This window comes from Gasterosteus aculeatus, chromosome 8 (assembly GCF_964276395.1).
Source record: "Gasterosteus aculeatus chromosome 8, fGasAcu3.hap1.1, whole genome shotgun sequence".
Taxonomy (NCBI): Eukaryota; Metazoa; Chordata; class Actinopteri; order Perciformes; family Gasterosteidae; genus Gasterosteus; species Gasterosteus aculeatus.
Genome location: NC_135695.1, coordinates 2,542,098 through 2,563,990, shown reverse-complemented (window position 1 = coordinate 2,563,990; position 21,893 = coordinate 2,542,098). Strand labels below are relative to the sequence as shown.

General features: G+C 42.3%; 1 long non-coding RNA gene across 1 annotated transcript; it reads right to left on the bottom strand.

The window, feature by feature from the left end:
• Nucleotides 1-3,473: 3,473 nt before the first annotated feature.
• LOC144411411 (uncharacterized) lies at nucleotides 3,474-5,240 on the bottom strand. Its single transcript, XR_013468569.1, has 2 exons — nucleotides 5,093-5,240; nucleotides 3,474-4,750 (listed from the first exon to the last, which is right to left on the bottom strand). It is a non-coding gene; the product is annotated as an uncharacterized LOC144411411 (long non-coding RNA).
• Between the last annotated feature and the right edge of the window lie 16,653 nt (nucleotides 5,241-21,893).

Below are 21,893 nucleotides of genomic sequence, written 5' to 3'. Positions count from 1 at the left end.
GGCAGCTACTTAACCTCCTCAGGGAAGAACCCGCCCTCCTCCTCCTCCGACAAACCTGGCCAACAACTGGCAGGGCAAAGGGAACGAGACCGCCCCTACAGACGATCTACCACTGAAACACTAATAAGGTGTTCTCAAAAGACGACTTGAAAGTAAAAGGATCCACTGACTAAGCCGCAAATATTATGGCACAGGGCCGTGCGTAATGCGCATAGACACGCAGCGCTGCGCTGCGACCGCTGAGGTTCCAAGGTTTGCTGATATGACAACACAGACACACGTCTATGAACACAAAAGCTTCCTAAATGTGACACTTATTTATTATCTCTTGCTGTCAGTGATGGTCTGTGTTTCTGTCAGAACATGAGCAGAGGCGAGAGAAGAGGGGAGGTGATGCCTCCTTCCGCTACGAGGCGCCAGCTTATAAACCACGGCTCTTCTCACTCAACAATAAGAGTTGTTGGTTCAAATTTGAACACTGTGCCCTCCGTGTGGAAAAGGAGCATGTGGCCCCGAAATATCCAACCATCAACGTGCTGATTAAATTGAGATGACGTTGTCTTTTTGTGACTTTGTTGGTTGGATAACAAGTGTTCACATTCAATTTTAGCTCAATGTGGTTGGCAAAGACTGACCGGTCACGTCACTCCATTACTTCAAAATTGTTGACTTTCTATTGTGTGTAAGAACAGGAACTCGGTTTGTTTTTGCTGACCCATAAGGCCCCCCAGGGAAACAAGGAGCTGAGGGACCCAACCTCCATACTTGTGATATTTTAGTCATAAGATATATCGCATAAATATTTGGAGGTGCGAGAAAAAATTCAGAGCCCAGTACAGAAAGTATTTCTCAAATGTGTGTCAATGGCTTCAGTAATTCCTTCAATGACTCATGAAGAAAAAAAAAAGCGACGTCAAACACTTTTAATAGTAGGCAGCGCTAGTTTCCGCCCATGTCAGAAGCAGACAAGAACATACTGTACTTTTATATACACGGATTGGAGATGCTAATTAAAGGCTCACTCGCATTTGATCAGCCATTTACTTTTGGAGGCTTGGCACGCTTTGGTGATTTGGTGGCCTTTCCTCCTCAGAGTGCATGCTCAGCATACCGAGCACATGCACAAAATGAATGTCGGTATTGGCCGTCCCTTTCAGAGAAAGGTGTCCTTACTAAAGCTATTTAAACAGCTCTGCAATTTGATTGAAAAGTCATCTTTAAACTCCTAAGAACCACTAAGCTCACTCCCATTTGCATCTCCCTCTCATGAGAAACAACAGTGGAAATACTCACATATGAGAATTTGGACTATTCCAATGTGATGAATTTACTTGATTTAAACACCCAATTTTCCACATATATAAACAATTTCTATGTATCTTGACTAAGCTTTGAGGGCACAAAACTTCGATTGGACTTCCACCGTGAATGGATTACAAGACGTTATTCTCCAAATGAAAATGGACAAATCCAAAAGCAATGGCCAGCGGGGGGCGACTTCTCTGGTTGCAAACCGTGACTGTGTATAACAAGTAGACGTAGTTATTATGTCTCAAATTCTTTTGAAGTCTCAAGGTCAGGGATTTCATCTGTTTCTTGCAATCAGAGAAGCATGTATGGCTCTAATTCATGTGCTCATCTGGCTGCAACCTAAATTAAAAGTTAAGCCCATGAGGAAGCGCATTAAACCTTCATTCTCTTTACTGACCAGCAAGAGTTAACTCTTGAGAGACAAAATGACTCTACTTCTCTCTTAATTTATTCCCTCAGTAGACATTGTAAACATGATTTTATGGTCTCTCTCTAGTTATAAGTATTTTTCAATACCCAATGATGTTTAGTGAACATTTAGTAAATCATGGTCTATATAAAAAAACATGTTATCGTGGCTTCGCTGCAGCTGCGTTTTCCGACCTGGCAGCTTTTTGTCTTAAAACTTTTAACTCTTTCTCCATGTTTTCAATTCATGAAATTAAATTAAATTCTTATTCAGTGCTGCAAACCAAATGGTGACATCAACTTCTTTTGTCCTTTGTATGTACACATATCCTTCCAGCTGCGCTAACAACTGTCATTTGGCTCATGCCCTCGTGGTAGGTCTGATCTATACATTACGCAAATTTGTGTAAGACAATGTAACTGTCCATTTATAACTCCGTTCTCACGTCTCCTCATTTTACCTTAATTAGATAAGCAAGTCATTTAAAGATACATGGTGGGGTTAGGGTTAGGCTTAAGGTTTTTGGTGGGCAACAGTGTCAGAAATGTAAAGTACGGCTTTTTTACAGCATAAAAGGTTTGGTTGTTCATTTTAGATTGATTACACTTTATTACACTAAAGCTGTTTACACCCGTCAGATCTGTAGCTCTCGGCTGGATTCTTGTCTCTATGTTGTCCTCCAACGACTCACCTACTTCCATCACAACCTTGTCTCTCCTGTTTCCTCCGCCTTCCCGGCACACTCGCTGGTTCAGTAATCGTTAATCATGGTGATAACTGAATCAAGATTTGAAACACACACACACACACACACACGGCACTATTTACTCCGTCGCGCCCTGTTTCTTTTGTCTCACCGTTAAGGCAATCTGATCCTTTAATTGAGACGGTAACAGCAGAGCCGTTTCTTGTTTGTCCTTCCTCAGCCAGCAGTGGCAGCTGTACTCCACATGCCAAAGCTATTAGATCTGACATGCAATTGTACGCATGTGTGAAGAGTCGGTGTGTGTGTGCCTGTTGTCACACCGTCATGGTGTGCCTTTCCATGTTGAAGTGAGTCCCGGCGGGCTGGCTGGGTGTTTCTCTGTGAGGGTTTCTCCCATGTGCTCATCTGGCTCTGCGTCATCGTTTGGGCTGAGATTTACATCGTGACAAAACAACGACTGATAGGCTGCAAACACGTGAGCTTTAGAGGAATCCAAAGCTCGCTTTAAAAGCCATTCCCAAATAAAAACATTCACTGGGCATATTCTACTAGAGACATTTGAAAGGCTGCATTGAGGGTTTCTAGTGGGAAACATTGTTTGGAGACTTACTGTAGTCAACTATATGTACAATATAGTACACTGAAGCAGCACTGAAGGAAGTGTTAATGTTGTTGCAGGTCCTCAGGTACTGTTTCTATTATAAAAGCATTTTATGAGATAACAACTGTCTGTGTTGTTAAATGCTTGTTATGTTCTGGCAATTTCACTTTAAGCGCCTGATTCCAGAGGATCCGTCACTATAATGTCACTAAAACAACAGTTCTCTGTGTTATATTGCTCTCAGAGCCTCATAATCAGTAGGTTACTGCATTTGAATAGTAATTTGCTCCTACATGATGAATACCATTACATGGTTTAATAGATCGATTGCCTCGTTTTGGAGACATCAGCCGTAGAGACGTCCTCCTTCTCTCCATTGAATATGGCACCCGGGGATCTGGTGCTCAAAGCGGCAAAAAAGTGTTTCAAAAACTCAACAGAACCACGTCATCAAGGTCTGTTTATTATCCCGAGTACCCAGGTCACACTTTCTGATAAGAGACATTGCTGTTGAATTTCTCAAATGTATGTGATTTGGAACTTTGAGGTTCACAAGCTGAGGGCCTTTTTTATTTCATCTCTAATCCAGTCCAGAGCCATTATAATATAGTACCGGTAAGCAAGTACAGTACATACTCCATGATGTCAATCTTGCTAGCCTACATATTCTGCCAACATGCTAAATGGTTTGTGCTAATAGCTATGTAATTTCAACAGGTGTTACGGGACATGCTGTACCCTGCAGCGAAGGGACGGGTAAATGCTGTGACACACACTGTGTGGTGGCAGGACACATTAAGCAGGTGTAAGCGTGTGTTGCGTTGTTCTAGTTCTCATGAATATTTTTAAAATACAGAGATCTGAAAACTGGGTTCGCCAGATGGCTCGGGGCCTTCCGTCTCCGTCGAGTCTCACATTAGGATGCTTTCCAGGAACAAGTGAAATTACCACAGCTTTTTGACAACGTGTTGAAAGTCAGGTTTTTTTGCTCTCCATATAATTTTCTAGGGTTTCTCGGGTCTGATAGAGCAGATGTTGTTAACACGGAGAGGATGCCGCGTGTGTCTGCATCGATCAGCTGTTTCAGCAAGATGGTCCGCTAGTCACCAAGAGCCAACGGCGCGTTGTCATATTCACAGATGTTCTTCATGTGGAGAGCGAAGCCGGTCCCGTGGAGGGGTTGGAAACATGCTGAAGGCAGTGATACCGAGGACGGAGGAGTTTTTCCCCTTACTCAAAGTTGTTGCAGCCTGTTCTGCGGATAAAGCGTCTCTCCTCGGCGCACATAGTTTATGTCTTTGTTAAACTTCTTGGTAACACCTGCTTTGGCTTCTCCACTTTCCTCCGCACGGCAGGAAAGCTGTGATGATCTTTTCGAGTGCGAGAGAGAACGCGGAGGCCTCTGTCCGCAGCAGAGAGAGAGTCAGAGTGGGCTCCTGCCTCAGCTTATATAGGCGGGTTATTTTTAAACCCCACACCCCCTTCCTTTATCCCTTATTACTGTACTTCCTCTCCCGCTCGCTCAGGAAGCCTACTTGGCTGGGTTTCCTGCCGGCACGCAGTGTCGACTCGGATGGAACCGAGGGAGCGATAGCACCGAGAGGGTCAGGCACTGGGAGGGAGAGAGAGAGAAGGGGGGCAGAGGGGCTGGCATTTGTTCAGAGTCTGACATGCGGAGGCCTGGGCCTCTTCCAGCCCTTGTTAAAGTGTCCCTCTGGAATACCTTAGAGAGAGAGAGAGAGAGAGAGAGAGAGAGAGAGAGAGAGAGAGAGAGAGAGAGAGAGAGAGAGAGAGAGAGAGAGAGAGAGCAATGAACACAAAGTGAAAAATACAATAGAGCACAGGAGAACACAGCATTAATAGTTGTGAATCAATGACTTGATTTATGTATTTGTGGACAAGCCTGCTGATATTAATGTTCGAAATCTTGCCACAGTTTAATTTCGTCTAATAAACCTGGTACATTTAAAAGAATGTCATACCCCCCCCACACACTGTTTGTTGCCATTCTCCACCGGACCACCAGATGCCCTCAGTTTTCTACCTGCCCCGGTCACCTGCTCACCTGTTTCACCTGTTGTCAGTCTTCTCTGTGCCACAGTCTCGCCGTCCTGTGGGTTCCATACATGCCTGTAAGTTAGTACGTGCGATAAATCCCTAAAATGTTCCTTTTGGATCTTATTCCTTGTTGCCTTGGCCACCCCCTTCACACTGATATCAAATTGTATTTGCGTTGTCATTCAGGAAGCTCGCCGCCCACTGAACAAGGAACTAGTGTATAATTCTGCCGTTGCTGCTTGGTTGTCAGTTTCTTTATTTATCATGACTTTTATTACTCTTCAAATGCAGCTGCATTATCATCTCAATCCTAGACAGTCAAAGACAATCCTACACAGTAAGTTAGCTTTTAAAGGCGGGTTTTACCGACGCTCAAAGTCAAATGGCCTTCTGGATGAAGATGTATTGAATTTAATCTATTTTAACAAACACCATGAAAGGAAAATGTATCTGTGCCATAGATCTCTATTAATGTCCAAAAATGGTATCACATATCAATGAACCAAATCAAACCAAAAATGACACTGCTGCCCAGAGGACATGTTCCTTCACTACCATGAACACACTGTATGGAAGTGTTGAGAGATGGCAGGCACACTGCTCCCTCGAGTCATTTTTATGGGATTTGCTGAGAAAAATGAAGAATAATTGCATTTGATTCTTTATTTTGTATTTTTTATCCTGAAGTACAAGGTTCAACAGACATATGTCATATAGGATGGTGTCACTGGCAGCATGTGGGAAGACTTCACATCAGGTTGGAGAACATGCATGAAAGGGGAGATTGCTTCTGTTGATATATTTCATATGTCTGTGATTATCTGTTTAATAGCAGTAGGCATTCCATAAGCAAATTACAACTAACTGATAAAAGCTGTAGTCCTAAACCGCACTGGCTTTACTAGTTTTCAAATGTGTTGAAGTGGAAAACGAAGAAGTGAGAAACACTTCAAAGCAACAGGGAACTTGACCGTGATACCCCTAAACTAAGTCATTATCAGTTGCTTCTTGAAGATGGAAGTCACTTAAAAAAAGTGGAGAAACGCCTCTTGAAGCTGTAGGTGGCCATGTTAACGGGGGGTTTTTACAATATTATTTCTTTAAAAGAGTTTTTATGAGGGAAATAATGAAAGTATCCAAGCCAATGAAAAATGCAGGTCCTTGCTACACAGCTAGTGGATAATTAGTGTGTTTGTGTGTGTAGGTGTGTGTGTGTGTGTGTGTGTGTGTGTGTAAGCAGCAGAGGGAAGCAGCTTTCAACTTCACCTGGATCCTGTTACAATCATATCTGTGTATTTGTGTGCATTCACGGCTGAGCAACATTTATAATGGACATGTTATTTAATAACAATAAGTTACTACACACAGTATAATGCAGCTTATTTTGCAATATTTTGCAAGAAACATTGCAGTACAACTTGAATCAGTGGTGGGCCGTCATGGCCAGCTGAGCCGTTTCTGCTCTTCTAGGTAGATGTTGCAGATTAAAGTACAGGGGGACCATATCGTTGATTATCAGAGTCTTCAACCAATCAGATCTTTAGTTTGACATGTTGGTAGTATTCTTGTGCCAGTAGTACCTCAGTAACCTCATTAGTAAGTCTGCATTAACGTAAAGTGCAGCAGTAAAGTGTGCTCTGATTGGTCAGTGGGCCGTGTGACTTCTGTCAAACAGAACGCTGGCTAGCAGATTTTAGCATTTAGTAAGAGTTCAGGTTGCATTTATTGAGTGAACTGCTTTTGTGTTTTTTTCACATCCCCAGTAGTGTGTTAATTTGGCTATTGTGTTGTTTTTATTATATAGTTAATATTGTTCCCTCTAATATACGTATGGTATATGTATGTATGTATATATATCATATGTCAACATATTGCGTGGCTAGGGACATAATCAAAGATGGCAATGGTAAAATTGCCAAAAACAAGGCTTCATAACACCAGTCCACAAACCAGTGGTGATAACGTCCACTTCTGATAAACAGTCTATGACTGTACCCACATGGACGGACAGACAGACAGATTGTTGCTGAACAGCAACAGAGGCAGCATGAATACAAAGGGTTTCTGAGCCCAGTTCTGATTGTGCAGAGCAGAGCGCTGGATGTGAGAGAGTGTCCAGAGGCTGTTGGAAGACGCAATTATAAGGTTGAGTTGAACGTTTCTGGAGCTGAACCTCAGTTGGAAGCATTTTGGTAAACTCTAACATCCGAGACAATCTCTCCCCCTCTTTCTCGTTTTTTCTCTCCCACCCTTTCTTTCCTTCATTCTTTCCAAGGATGCCAAAGCCACAAGATCGCTGTCGGAATGGCCTGCCAGAAACCCAGGCTCCCTTTTCTTTAATTGAGGGACAGGAATTGCAGAGTGAATAGTTACAATGTAGGGCTGTCTTTTTTGGCAAAGAGAAGAGGAGAGCGTGGAGAAAAATAAAGGAAAAGGAGGAATCGGGGAAATGCAGAATGAGGAGCCATCAAACAAATCAAGCCAGAGACAGACAGAGAGTGCCGGGCACAAGGGACGTTCATGCGCAACTTTAAAACCACAAACTCAGTCACACTCTAACATGTCTCCTTAAACGGTGCCAGCTGTCCAAATAGTCCGTCCTGGCTGCAGGACAGGTTGGACACTGTACTCCCACTTTGAACTCCGTGCTGCACCAACACTGTCCTACTGCTGTCTAGAAGCCTCAGACCCAGAGTATTTATATAGTATACCACACATTTCTGAAACATTCCTGGGACGTGCTTTATTATTATAATAGATTTGATAATTCCTTTTTGAAAGGAGTTTAATTGGAACCAATGCAACTTTGCAGAATCAAAGTTACAATATAAACTATTTTATTTGACATAGAGCTGCAATATTTCTTTACAATGTAGGGTTCGGCCCTAAAAGGAACAATGTTCAATCAAAATCCAATCAAACATCAGAAAACTGAATGCAATCCACATAAGTTGGTTTCAGGCAGTATTTTGTAGTAGTAGTTTGAAGATGCAAAATAACTTGAACATATCGTTCTATTTTATATTTTACTGTATATTTATTTATAAATTGAATCAGTCATATTTCCTGCACTGTGTTTATTTGTCTTATTGACCAACGTTATGAACCACGTGCCATGTCAAATTCCTTGTATGTCCACATAACATAAATAACATATTTTGGCACTAAATGTTCTGATACTGATGATTCCTCTTTGAATCCTAGAAACGCCCCAGATGCCTATTATAATTTTGTGAGTCTGTCAACAAAAGTGTTTTGTTTGATATCCTCCATTATTTCCTAAATGGATTTCTTCTGGAGCAGTGATTCTCACTGTAATTAATTTTCCCGTAAATTTATAGTAATCTACTGGCAGCCACATTTCCTGTATTCTACTGTAAATCTACAGCATACCTACTGTAAATTACAACAACAGCTTAATACTGTAAATAAAATAGTACAGTGCTGTATGGATACAGCATTATACTGTACTTATTACATTTATTACAACAAATGCAATTAATTCATGTATTAGAACAAATGCAAACATATTCAACAACAAAAAACATTCAAAATACTTAAATAACTGTACAATACAATCACATTCTCAACTATCTACAACAAACGTCTGGAACTACATTTTTAGGGAACTGAACACAAGTCTTACCTAGGGAGGAAGGAGAGGTAACACACTCCATCTTGGTGTTCTTTTTTTTAATGTCCAGTGTCCTGTGTGGAAATATGCCACATGAAGCCCCACTCAAAGTCCAAGAGGTTTTTATCAGGGTGGCCACATGGGGATTGACAGTTGCCTCCTTCTGGACCAGTTTCCCTGTCCTTGTAGACACCACCGTCCCCTGGTTGTCCTTTGTCCCTCTTTCTGGGTTCAGCCCAAGGAAGCACTAAAATGTAGTAAAAGAGAAGGCATATTAGGTGTTGTATGTAAAGTGACTGAACACAGTAATGTTGACAGTGATAATATCCACGTTACCTTGTTCAGTGAGCCACAGGGGCAGGATGGACTACGGGGTCCGCTGCACTGTTTGATGGCGAGGTGGAGGAGCGCGCGGTGCGAGGTGGAGCAGTACACGGTGCGAGGTGGAGAAGCAGGTGGTGCTGAGCAATGCGCGGTCAGACTCGGAAACGCGTCATTTTTTTCCACCCTGAATATAATCACGGATCGATGATGTCTACAGATTTCTTTACACTGTCTTGATCAGATCAGAAAAAGAAGCCATTTATTGCCATATATGTTACACAGAAAGGAATCGGACTTGGTGAATTGGTGCAATGTAAGAATAAAATAAGATAAAGTCAAGTAGTAGGCACTTGTAATGATACAATGTGATTATATGATGCAGGTAGTGGGCAGAGTCAACCAAAAAAGGAATAAATACAGTAGTATGCCTTTAAACTGTAGCATGCTGTAAAAAAATATTTTCTTCCAAGGCGTCATCCGCTATATTTTACAGTATTCAACTGTATTGATGAATAACAGTATATTACTGTTGAGAATTTCTCGTAATTGTACAGTCATTTGTTACAGTGTACACATACCCCGGCGTCTGGGTGTATGTGTGTTTTATAAGTGTTGACTGGGAAAAGAAAGTTTCTTACAGGAAAATTCTGTGTGAGTATATTGTAACCTTTATCTCGCTGTGTCCTGTTTTTTTACACAATACACAAAAGCCAGACTCTTTTACCCAGAAAAAGTCAAGCCACCAATGCTTGACAGATATTTAACTTGGCATTTGCACTGAACATTACGCCACCAGCCAATCTAGTTTGACATCATCAAAATGTGCACTCTAGTTTAACATCACGGAGGCTACTTGTTCCGGACCAAGACGGCAAATTTTATTACTTATTCCAACCTCGACAAAGGAGCAGACCAGGGCCCTGTTCCTCGTCCCTGGCTAACTGAGTTAGCCGGATAATTTTCAGGATGAGATGACGTAGATCAGGCTTTTCGGTTCCCCGAAGCTGGTTTGGCTCGATCACCATAGCAACATATAGAAAAACTTAAACCTCCTCTGGCGCAGGTTCATTTGAGCTGCTGGATTAGTTCATCACTCCCCCGGAAAAAAAAGGGGCAGCTCACTTCCTCATTGATGAAGGAGCGATATCAGTTAGATTAATGTTTTATAGGGAGAGACTTCTCCGAGATCACAGGGACCCGTTATGACATCACGATGACGTCCTGTACGAGCGCTATAGATAAGGAGGCTGAAGACAAGGAATCATTTATTTACAAGAAGATTTTCCCGAGCCGAAACATTACGTGATGAACACCACACGCTGCAGTCGAGTTTTGGATTACATCGAGTTTTCTAAATCAAGGCTACTTTTCAACACTGTAGTAGTAATTATTATTGCACTGTCCCGCAGACTGTCTCACATACTGTCCTATGGACTTTCTCTATACGGTCTCACACACCACGGACTGTCTCCCACTGTCTCTCATAGTGTCTCACACACTGTCTCTCATACTGTCCTGTCTGTACAGTGTTGCGACGCAGAGAACATCTAGAAAGCCGCTGCATGTCGTGCTTTTCGTAACCTTCTGTCGTTTTTTTTAACGCTTAATAAACTTCTGGATGTTCCACATTGCACTACTTCATTGGTCAAATATCTGATTATGAATAAAAGAAATATAATGATTCTCCCATACACATTCACACACATATAATAAAACTCCTAGTTCTATATGGTCATCTGAATACATATGATACATAAGCTGATACAGTACATATATCCTATTCATTCGTATCAGATTTTTTTGGCTTGTTTTTATCTACATATTCTGAATGAGTTGAGATCATTATTCTCATTGGATGATGATCATCCATGAAGCCTCCTGCAAACACACACATTTAAAGAAATATAATCTGATTGATTAGAGTGACGAGGCACTTAAAATTAGCCTATACATTTTACCAACACGCATTTAATTTTAACTTGTCTGCGATAGTTCGTCGGGCTTGTAGCCTCGCAGGGGGACGGTGTCAGTTTTTGCCATGATTATATGATTCAATTAATTTAATTTTGTATCGCACTATATCGTAAATTTGCCTCAGAGGTCTACAGTCTGTACACATGTGACATCCTCTGTCCAGAAACCTTCACATCGACACTGAAAAAACTCCCCAAACACTGAAAACGTATTTGATGGGGAGAATAAAGAGAAGAAACCTTAGGGAGACGGATCCCACTCCCGGGACGGACAGACTGCGATGGACGTACAGAATGAACAATGTGAAAGATGTACAATACGTTCAATTCATCTGACAGAAATGGTTCAAATACACATATTATCTCCTCATATGCGTTCATGATCATCTCCTGCTCGTCATTTTTGTTCCTATACCTGTGACAGTGAAAGCTCGTTTTTCGAGTCAAGGACCGCCAAACTGGTGGCCCCCCCTATTCTACGGAGTTTGGTCCGCCATCTTTTCTTTTTGAGCTTCGCTCTCTTTAGACGCGATCTGATTGGCTGGTGCCTGTGCTGTTGTATTTGCATGAAAGGTGCTGTGAATGAAGCGGTGCCCAGCTTGAGAGAGCTCCTGTGGGTAGCTGAATGTGTGTGTTGGGGACTGAAAGATAACGTCTTCTCCATCAATTTATCCGTTCGCTACAATATATTGGATTCATGTGTAATGTGTATTTCAAGACAATAAATACAATTCTGATTCTGAAGACCAAAAAAAAAATTGGTTGTATTTTTTTGGTTGTATCAACCAAAAATTTTGCGACCCCCTGCAGTACCTCCGCGGACCCCCTGTTGAAAACCTCTGCCGTAGACAGACAGCAAGACGCTTCTTTAGGTGAAAAGGATCCTGGTAATTGGTCCTCTATCTGAGAAAATGTTGTTTAACTTTTTTATTAATACGGTTTTGTACGAAGGCCTTAAGTGGAAAGTGAGCATCTTCAGCATATTTCATGGTTTCAAATGATTAATGACTCATCCTGCCCTCTGGGTCCAATCAAATGAGCTACGTCGTACTTCCTAAAACGGTTCTTTCGTTGCCTTAATCTTAAATTGTTTTGTTTTATTTATCTATTTGCTATACCCCTGTATAGTGCATTATCTTTTCAGCTCACGACCAATTGAGAAAGTCTTTGCACATTTTTGAGCAGCTTGTCTCTACTTATTTTGGGGAAAGTCCTCTTGTTCATGAAGTAATGCTTGAAATGTGGCTGAAATAGGAAATAAATACCAGATTTTGATGAAAAGAAATCAGTGCGTAAAATGAGTAAAAGTTTGACTGCATCTCACCCCAGCAAAAGAATCAACTGCAATTTAACATTTGTGATGTCATGGGTCTTATTTTGAAAGTAGCAAAACATTTCTTTGCGAGCTGTGATGTGACAGTTACTGCTGATCGTTTCAGTTAAAGGTCTGACAGGCTTTTGTTTTAAACCTGTGTTTTTCACTTTGACTGGTGGTGAGCTTGTGGTCGGGTGCTGATCGCACTCGAGGCTGCTGGCTTCGCGGTGTGTATTCACACTTCATTAGTATGCCTTTGCCTGTTTGAGAACAACAGAGGAAGGACCTGTATGTGCACACGTGCATTCAGGTATTACGGTGCAAGTTTCTGCACACATTTCAGAGAATTTGTGTGGATTCATGCGGGCGTGGGAGACCACTCGCATGTTTAATTAACGTTGCTGCAGCAGGATGTGTGTGTGGTCTGCCACAGGAGAAGGTTTCATCACACACTACTCCTTTCGCAGTTAAACACTCTGCAAAACACACACCACCCACAAATGTAGGTGAGAGAAGTCACACAGTTGAGCAGACAACATAAAATGGTTTGCAAATTGTCTTTTATTCTTATTTGATCAGTTCAATGCAGTGCTGACAGCACTGCATTGAACTGATCAGTCATATGAGTAATACTTTACTCCAGATCTGTATTGGTCACCTATGTGCTGTCAAGGACTTTTATATGAGCCTTATACCAGCAAGAAAGGCTTTCAAGAAAAAGTAGCTGCCAGGCGTCTGAATAACATCTGCAAGCGGAAGGTTTTTGTAATACTCACAAACTGTACAGCTTTTTCTTTCATTTCATGATGAGCCCAGCCCTATTTGAAAGACTTAGCTGACTTTACAGGAAGTGTGTTTTTCTTTAACTTCATTGTATTGCTATTGTTGAAATCAGATACATTTTTCTACATCCTGCTTTCTGTTTCTCCATAAAATTGTACCCAAAATGTTATATTTATTTAGTGGGTATAGTTAATAACAGTGTGGAAACATCAGCTCTGACAGCTTGACAGAGTAGCAGCAATGGGCATGGCTTAGCACGAAGGTCATCGAAGCCCATTGGATAGGACAGAAATTCGCAAGAACAAAAAGCACACAGGACTCAAATTATGCTAAATTAAACTAAATATGCGTGATACTTTAACTGTCTTAAGGTGAAATCAAGTATTTCATGCTAGATCATTAAAAAGCATATACCAGCATTGCCAGCGACACATACTGTATACGGCCCAAATTTGTGCTTATAAATTCAGTGCATTGTGTGTAAAATAATGAAATACATAATAATAATACATTTGTTCAGGTCAATAAGTTGCACTGATGTCTGTACAAAGCAGAACAAACCATTGTGTATTGTACAATAAGTTTATTCACTATTTGAAGCTAATTATATTTATTATTAATTAATAATATTTTTGGAACAGGACCACGCCTCCACGTAATGCAAGTAGGAAAGACTCATGGCACTGGGGATGATGTCGTACATGTTGTGCAGATCCTCATCGATGGACCTAAAAGGTTTCCACCTGGGACTTGCCACTCAACGTCCACCCCTTCTCAAATGAAAAAATCTTCAGTCAGCCTTGAAAGAACCAGAATCAGTCGACCAGCTCCTCGGCAAGGAAGTGAACAAAGGTTTTGTGATGGGCCCATCTACATAACCCCCGTTCCCCCATTACCGCATAAATCCCATCGGCATCACAACTATGAAATTCTCAGGCAAGAAAGGTATCATCATCCGGAATGGGATCACCTTCATCTACGAAGACGCACAATCTACATTTGTATACGGACTTTGCTCCTTCTGTTGGTTTGGGGGGTTTCTACAATGGGAGATGAAATTCAGAAGCTTGGAGGAACCAGTTCCTCCATGTTGGGGCGCTGACATTCAACCTGTAAACCTTGCCCTTCTACCGCTGATCGCCAGCTTGCAAGATTCCATACTCGACAGCCTATCAGCATCCACCCTCGCCTCCTACTGGACAGCATGGAAGAGCCTCCACAACCGATACCAAGTGACCTTCTTGTCATCCAACCTGGTGTCCACGACATGCTTCGTCACCTCTGCCCATTCCGAGATCAAAACGCAGACTATCAAAACCTACTGTAGTTGCACAAATGTCTTCTGCAAACTCTTAACCGGGAAAATCTGAGAAGCCTGGAGTCATCCCCAATTACCCCCACTTCTCAAAGGACTATCAAAGAAAGAGCCCTCACACGGCCCTCGTCGCCTCCCCCTCACCTCTTGACCTCCTGTTCACCTGTATGATCACTATTCGTTCCAGATACAATAACCCGCCCCTTGTCTTAACCAGGGAGCCATGTTCTCCCTGGCCTTTTTTGGATTCCTCAGATGCTCGAGTTTACCGCCTCAACCCTCACCTTCAATGCACGCCGCCATCCCTGCATACACGACGTATCCTGTCTTTCGGACGACACCATGACATTATACTTAAAGCAAACAAAAACCAACGGATCAGGCCAATCGACACCTGTTTTTACTTCAAGAGTCACCCTGAGTCTTATCGAAACCCTTTCCACGTACATGCAGCTTCAACAATCCCATAGCCTATCACCAACAGACCCAATCTTCATCTCACAATCCGGCGAAGCAGCCACTAGATTTGGATTCAGAACACCCCATCCAAATCATGGGCCTGGTCCTCACAAGCCTATCAACGCTGCAACTGTTCGAATCTCAAAGATCTTCAAGCCGCTCAATCATACCTCACGTAATGGTCTTCTGGGGTTTGCCATGTCACCGGGTGCACGGCGGATCCTTCGACGTAGTTCCCCACAACCCATCCGACCGACCGGACGGAATGAATCAATTACACGTTCACTCATGATGAACGCCTTCAGTGGATGGCGTGGTCCTTCCTAGTGAATTGAAGCTAATTGTCGTATTTCGGGAGCAGGACCACGCCTTCAACAAGCCCCTTCCGGTAACCCACTCTTCTTGTTCTTCGAGTACGCATTATAAAAACCCCACCCTCCCAACCACTTTTTTTCCTTCCTCTCCCTCTTTTTCCAACTTTTCGTAGGGCCCTGAAGGGGTTCGGCGTGCCACCGGGCGTAGTTCCTCACAACCCATCTGACCGACCAGACAAATGACGAAATTAATAAATTACACGTTTACTCATGATAAACGCCTTCAGTGGATGGCGTGGTCCTTTCTTGTGAAATGCCCATTTTGGGGTGATGAGAACACCTGATTTTCCATCCTTATGGATGAAAATTATGAGGCATTTTCCATCATTGTATCACAGCGCATACAAAAGACATCTCTGCTCTGGGTGAGCTTTTTTTTTTGCTGTTTTTTCATTAACTGAAAAACCAGCAGAATGTACAAGAAGCAATTATAATGAAGGTGGTTGTGTATGAGAACATAAACTATTTTACCAGGAATAATATTTTTTAAGTGGAGCATTTATTTGTAAAAAAGCTACATGTAAAACGTACTCCTTCCGTATTCATTTAGGAGAAATAAGCAGGGATTTTTTTGCATTTCCTCATGCCGATCATAAGATAAGTTGAGAGATAAGATATTCCTTTATTAGTCCCACAATGGGGAAATTCACAGGATCGCGGCAGCAAAGTGGACAGTGCACACAAGATACATGCTAAAAAACAACAACAATAAAAGAGCAGCGGTAATAAGTAAGTAGGTAAAAATTAAAAAAGTATACAGATGAAAAAGGAAAAAGAGTGCAACAAGAGAACCACAGTTGTATCAATAGTATAAAACCCTCCAGATATTTGTCATCCTAAATTGTCACCGTGCAAATCTTTGTTGTTTTGTAGTGGAGGATGCATTCTGGCGGCTGCTCTGCTGGAAGCCACACCAAGGCCAGTTCAAGTTCAGCTGAGCTTGATTCACTCTCAGCGTGGCTAAGCATGCTATGAAATATACTGAGAACCTCTAACAGATATTTAAAGTATAATTGAGTGTTTGGTGGATTCAGAACTGTAACTCAAGGGCACAGGTTAGGAAATCTTCAATAGTATAGTGGTTAGGAGAGAGAGAGAGAGAGAGAGAGAGAGAGAGAGAGAGAGAGAGAGAGAGAGAGAGAGAGAGAGAGAGAGAGAGAGAGAGAGAAGTGAGCACCAGAGAGAGAGAGAGAGAGAGAGAGAGAAAGTGAGCACCAGAGAGAGAGGGGGGAGAGAGACAGAAAGAGAGACCGAGAGAAAGAGAATGAGAGAGAAAGAGAAAAATAGGGACTTTGCCAGGGTGGTCTTCTCTCCTACAGTCCAAACACGGGAGACAGAATTGGTTAAAGACCTACTAACTGCAGCTGGGTGGCTAAAAGACACACACACATAATTGTATGTTTTTGGTTTTGTACCGTGGAATATTTTGTCTGGTTGAGGGGCATAATAGTGGGTAGCAGGACACTACCGCATGGGAAGTCACCAGATGCTGAAAAATACCAGTTGCGATCTGTTTTATTGTCTTAAGTTGGGACTAAAAAGGAAAGCACGGATGGTCGTAATGCTTTTGTGCTGCTTTTCTTGGAGGAACCACATCATTGTGGCACGAGGTAGTTGGACGTCTGTGTTTGTTTAACAGCAAATATTGTGGTTCATGGTGCCTCTGTGTTTTGGAGAGGCCATGGAGCCATCTGTATGTACACACTGAGTTGTGTATTTGTGATTTTACTCTGGGATTTATCATTGTTGAACTCAAGATGGTATGATAAGAATCCCAATGTAGCAAGTAAGGGGAATCTGGTGTAGGGGTCAAATAATTGCATTTTACCCAAATAGAGGATTGGCTGTTAACCAAAAGATGACAGTAACCTATGAGGAGAGGAAACATCTCTCACTGACTGCACCTGGCTAACGTTAGCCAGCTAGCAAGCCTTCGTAGCGTGGATTTTTTCTTTGAACCAGAGATGGTGACGGAGGCTGGATTTGCTCGCCGCGCACTCACAGGTCTGATCGTTTGATTCTTCCCGCACACGCAACATCAGTTAAGGTGAGAATCAAACATTATGTGGCAACTGGACCCGGTTATTACGACTACAATGTTTTTGACAAGTTAACTAAATTGTAATTATTGTTTGAGAAAATGATAGGGGCATTTTGCCCCCCTCTCCCAGTGATATTGGGGGCAAAATTATATTTCTTGGGGGAAATTTTGCCCTTCTGTTTTTCCGATGCTGGTTATGAGTGTATGTGAAAGTGTATGTGAATGTGGAATGTGAAGGGACCCGGGCTCTGTTGATAAGCCCGACAGCCTACGGGAAGAATCTGTCTGTGTGGCAGTAGGTCTTGGTCCTGATGGACCTCAGCCTCCTGCCAGATGGAAGGGACACAAACAATTTTTGTCCGGGGTGAGAGGGGCCGGCTACAATCTTTTTAGCCCGCTTCGAGGGTGGACTCAATGATGGCCGTGTAGAAGTGCACCACCATTGGCAGTGAGGGTTTTCAGGTGACTTCATGACTACAGAGGTCAGTCATTAAGTCCTGTGATCCTGAGCTTTTTGGGAATAGGATGATGGTGGAGGTTTTGAAGCAGGCTGGCACATCCCAGGGAGGTGATGAACATTCAGAGGCTGGATTATGGCGGAAAATCACTGTCAAATTTCAAGGTTGATGCGCACGCGTAAATCAAACATTCGCCAGCACGCGCGAGACAGAGATTTGCGACGGTTACAGAGAGGTGTCATTTGTGTTTTATCGTTTAACAGTTAACGTTTTATCTCATAATTTCGACTTTCTTTAGTGCGGAAATGGGCTTCTATAGTTCTGTGAATGCATAACTCCAGCCAATCCAAAGACGCGTAGAAAACACCTTTGAGCGCGAGGAGAGATTCGCCTCGCGAGCGAGGAATTTCACGTTCTGCGAGCGAGCAAATGTATTGCGCGAGACGGCGATTTGCTCACGGATGTTTGATTTACTCGCGCCCATCAACTCGATCAGCGCTCTTGAATTTTGACAGTGATTTGCCGCCATACTGGGTGTAAAATCAACCCAGATACAACAGGGAAGTTCAACTTCTTTTTACCTTCACACCCCAACATTGTGCGAGGTGTGCAAGAATTGTTGGTTTTGTGAAGCTGTATAATGTCAGCGTTCTGAAGGGAACCCAAAAGCAGATCAGAACCAAAACGATTTACTTGAAGTGGTAATCCTGTGAGCAGAACAAAGTAGAGTCAAAAACAAGGCAAATACAGACCATTTTCATTGAAGCCTACCTACCTACAAACATTATGTTGATAATATACAACATGATGATTTATGAAAGGTGCATATATGGTTTTAAAATATTATTTTAATGTCATGCACACAAATGACAAGTACAGTATGTTGATTTTGAACAAACACGGTGAAGAAGTTCTAACAATTCTAAAATGGCAAGGAGTTACTACTTTTGACTAATTCAAGCTGATGCAGCCAATGGTATTTCTACACTTCAGCACCAGATTTAGCTGAATGTATGTGCTGACTAACTCATCAGATACAAACCTACCTAAACTAGCATCATGATACACAGAGAACCCCCCTTGCACAATGTGGAGGCACCAGCAGCAGTCTGGAAGTGGTGGGTGTTCCTAACACACCGCTTCATTAAGCTGCCCTTCTCCTTTCATGGAGCCTGTAGACAACCTTTTTTAAATGGTGGGGAGTAATTACTCGCACACATAAAGACCATCATGTAGGTTTACACACACACACACACACACACAGGCACATGGTCTATCTTGATATGGCTTGTAATTAGGTGATGTTCTCTGCATGGGGGTGGGGTGGGGGGCACAGGACTACAGACGGGGAAAAAAGCCTTATATTAACCCACTCATCACCCAGCTCTGTTTGAAGGCTCACACAAACATCAAACAATGTCCAGGGGACTCTTTTATTTGCCTATACCATTACCATCATCATTATAATCGTTATTATTGGCTCCCTCCTTCCCCTGTCTGCTGTCTGTACCTAACAGCAGCTCACTGTCTGGATGCAAGGATGACAAGCATTTCTTTTTTGTCCCGTTGTTGCGATGTCACTGAATAGGTATTTGAATGGGAGTGACCCCCGACACCAGGATGCACGCTTTAGTCTCCCAACATACTTGAAATATAACCATACCGTAACAAACGAATGTAGTAAACTTTAGTTGGGTGCTGGAGACTGTTGTTGGTGTCCCGTCGAAATCTAAAATAACTGTTGTTATTCTGTCAAGTTGACGTCAACCGTCCTCAAGCTAAATAACTGGTTTTCTTGCCTTATTTTGTAAAAATGTTCTCTGTCTTCTCTTTATTAAGTGTCTTGTTGACCTGATCCTCTCCTAAAACCTACTTAGAAGCTGAAACTGATTTAGAAGCTTTTGGAAGACTGAATAAGTTGTAATCTCGGGCGTATTCAGTGCTTTTCATTGAGCTTTATGTTCGGCAGACATTTTGGGCTTGTTATGAACCCTTTTGGTAGGTGAGCATTAGAGGCAATCACCCACAAGGCATTGCAATGCGGTAAAGGTAAACAAAGGATGGCAGATGTGTGATGTGTGTACGGACTCTCATTAAATGTACACAGAAACGTTAAGGATTAAAGATGGAACATAAAAGACATGAAATTAACTTATCTAGTCATCAAATATTAGATTTTTTCATCGAAGCCGTTTTGACAAAAACAGTAAATAGATTTGGAGTTGCCTCTCATCTGTTAGGACAGAGCCTGCAAGAAATTCAAATCAGGGAATAAAGAACTAACACACACAATTGTGCATCATATCTTTTTACGTTGTGATGTTGGCATGATATGTTGCAGCAAAGTGCGGTCCCATTTTTATTTATTTATTCATGTAGAACTGAAAGAGAGTGCACGTGAAAGGTAGGTCATGACACAGGAACGCGGTGTGCACACAACTGTGGTTTTATACGCTAAGTGCTGCAGTGCAAGGTTGTGGCAGGAAGTGGGTCTGTAAACTGTTTATAACGGACAGCAATATTTACTGTTCACCTTTGTTCTCTTTTGCAAATAAGTGATTCTAAGTGATGTCTAACCTATTCTTAGTGGTGTCACCATGTCCGAACATCTCAGCTGTTGATTTGGTGACTACAGTCAATTATTTCTGATAAAAATGACGGCTGAAACTGCTGAGAGGTTCAAGTGCAAAGTTAAGTGCTCAGTATAACATTAGATTGGAAAGTTTATTGGTATGGTTTCTCACAATGAGGTATGTAAATGGAAGATCATATATACGTATGTGTGCAGTTGCTACATTGTAAACAGATGGTGGCTGAATACAAACAGAATGTACCCGATCCGTTGCATCAGCCTGCTCGGACTGCTCTTTCTTTACCATCTGCAAACACTTTTGTGCAGCGCTGCAGTCGATGGTCGTTTTAACCAAACAGGTGATTTAGTTGTGGAAATCAGACAAAGTTGCTAAGGGAAAAGAAAGATAATAATGAATTTGGACTCATTTATGCCTATCATCATCATCATCATCTGATCTACGGGCTGCCATGTAAACACTGCGCATTCCTCTGCAGACACGTCAGCTTAGACACAGTCCTCCCTGCTCAAGCATACCGCCCAAAAAGCTACAGTGACGACGTGAAAGCAGCATCCACATGTGAAACGACGATTCGATGCAGCAATCGATTCAAACCATGAAACCTTCTAACAGGAACGTGTCACTTCCCCATCGGGTTTGGTTGTGATTTGTTTCATAACAGAACTGTTTTCTGACTAAGAACAATGTGGATAATCACAGAGATTTGTAATCCTTAATTAAAGTTTTTTTTTCTCTGTATTATATGTTGTTTGTGAGGTCTGGACTGATGGACGGTACAGGCTTAATATCTGACATTTTGCTCACTGAACTATTCTGACCAGTGGTCGAAATGCGCCACTTCTACATTTTACTCTTAAGCGTACCGGCACCTTTTCTTGCGTACCGCTACTTCTCGCATACTTCTCGGCCCCCTACCACTGACAGAAAGCGTCAGTCTCAGAGAAATTGGTACCCAGAGGGCACTACCACTTCGGACTTATCTCAGATCTTAACGAATCACGTAAAGGCAAGCAGTCGGCCCACCCTAACAGAATTTTGCTTACCCGCGGACGCTAGATTTAGAAAAAGTTATCTAGACAGCATCAGCTGACGCCTGCATAAAACAGATTTCTCACTGCTGCTTTTAAACAAGGTTTAAAAGCAAACACAACTCGTGGTGCTTTTAATTTCTTTCGATTGTCTCCTTTTTCTTCTGAAATTCACTTATCACTTTCACGGCAGATACAAACCAAGCAGACAGCCCTGAAACCAATTGCTGTTTTCATTCAAACTCAGAGAGATGAATAACATCGGAGGTGTTTTCCTCGAGACAGAACGAGTAAAACCACATCCTCCATGCTGCACTTCACCCAATTGTGAGTGCACGCTGGCTTTGCCTACCAGCATAATTGTGTGTGTAATCTGTTTTTCTGGGTTTATTGTGTTAATGGTCAGGCAGACCAAACCTTTCACCGATAAAATGCAGAAAACCTCAGACTGTATCACATGGGCTGCTGCGAGTGCAACAACACCCAGCGCCTAAAACCTGCGAGACTTAC